General features: G+C 51.7%; 1 pseudogene; it reads right to left on the bottom strand.

Annotated features, from left to right (window-relative positions):
* Positions 1–131: 131 nt before the first annotated feature.
* LOC148165498 (small subunit ribosomal RNA) lies at positions 132–1,763 on the bottom strand (annotated as a pseudogene; the record flags this gene model as incomplete).

Here is a 1,763-nt window from a genome sequence, read left to right as displayed (position 1 = left end):
GATCGTGCCGTCGACTCCATGTCATCGACGACGGTGTTGTAAAAAACATAAAGTGTACATCGACACGATCAAATAAAAATGCATAATAATAAATTATACATATGTCAAAATTCGTGTGTACGAGGACACGTTAATGATCCTTCCGCAGGTTCACCTACGGAAACCTTGTTACGACTTTTACTTCCTCTAAATGATCAAGTTTGGTCATCTTCCCAGCGACATCGACGACGTCGAAACGCCATCGCGTACCGGTCCGAAGACCTCACTAAATCATTCAATCGGTAGTAGCGACGGGCGGTGTGTACAAAGGGCAGGGACGTAATCAACGCGAGCTTATGACTCACGCTTACTGGGAATTCCTCGTTCATGGGGAACAATTGCAAGCCCCAATCCCTAGCACGAAGGAGGTTCAGCGGGTTACCCGGACCGCTCGGTCAGGGAGGACACGCTGATTCCTTCAGTGTAGCGCGCGTGCGGCCCAGAACATCTAAGGGCATCACAGACCTGTTATTGCTCAATCTCGTGCGGCTAGAAGCCGCCTGTCCCTCTAAGAAGAATTGTTTGTACGCCGACAGTAAAAACCGCGCACGACCACCGGGCGAACCCAGGATCGACGGGCCTTTGGGATGTCGAAATACGCCTATTTAGCAGGCTAGAGTCTCGTTCGTTATCGGAATTAACCAGACAAATCGCTCCACCAACTAAGAACGGCCATGCACCACCACCCACCGAATCAAGAAAGAGCTCTCAATCTGTCAATCCTTCCGGTGTCCGGGCCTGGTGAGGTTTCCCGTGTTGAGTCAAATTAAGCCGCAGGCTCCACTCCTGGTGGTGCCCTTCCGTCAATTCCTTTAAGTTTCAGCTTTGCAACCATACTTCCCCCGGAACCCAAAAGCTTTGGTTTCCCGGAAGCTGCCCGCCGAGTCATCGGAAGAACGTCGGCGGATCGCTAGCTGGCATCGTTTATGGTTAGAACTAGGGCGGTATCTGATCGCCTTCGAACCTCTAACTTTCGTTCTTGATCAATGAAAGCGTTTTTGGCAAATGCTTTCGCTTCTGTCCGTCTTGCGACGATCCAAGAATTTCACCTCTAACGTCGCAATACGAATGCCCCCATCCGTTCCTATTAATCATTACCTCGGGGTTCCGAAAACCAACAAAATAGAACCGAGGTCCTATTCCATTATTCCATGCACACAGTATTCAGGCGAAGTTTTAGCCTGCTTTAAGCACTCTAATTTGTTCAAAGTAAACGTGCCGGCCCACCTCGACACTCAATGAAGAGCACCGCGGCGGGATTGAGTTGGGCCGCCCTCTCGAGCTAAGCCCACCGGCAGGACGTCCCGCGGCACGCCAGTTGACACCGCGAACGATGAACCGGCGGCGCGGGACACAGATTCGACTACGAGCTTTTTAACCGCAACAACTTTAATATACGCTATTGGAGCTGGAATTACCGCGGCTGCTGGCACCAGACTTGCCCTCCAATTGATCCTCGTTAAAGGGTTTAGAGTGTACTCATTCCGATTACGGGGCCTCGGATGAGTCCCGTATCGTTATTTTTCGTCACTACCTCCCCGTGCCGGGAGTGGGTAATTTGCGCGCCTGCTGCCTTCCTTGGATGTGGTAGCCGTTTCTCAGGCTCCCTCTCCGGAATCGAACCCTGATTCCCCCGTTACCCCGTTACAACCATGGTAGGCGCAGAACCTACCATCGACAGTTGATAAGGCAGACATTTGAAAGATGCGTCGCCGGTGCGAGAC

This window comes from Gnatocerus cornutus, unplaced genomic scaffold (assembly GCF_029298725.1).
Source record: "Gnatocerus cornutus isolate USDA-ARS CGAHR unplaced genomic scaffold, icGnaCorn1.1 ctg00000299.1, whole genome shotgun sequence".
In the NCBI taxonomy this organism is placed as follows: domain Eukaryota; kingdom Metazoa; phylum Arthropoda; class Insecta; order Coleoptera; family Tenebrionidae; genus Gnatocerus; species Gnatocerus cornutus.
The sequence above is the reverse complement of the archived record's forward strand: the minus strand, read 5'-3'. Positions and strand labels throughout refer to the sequence as shown.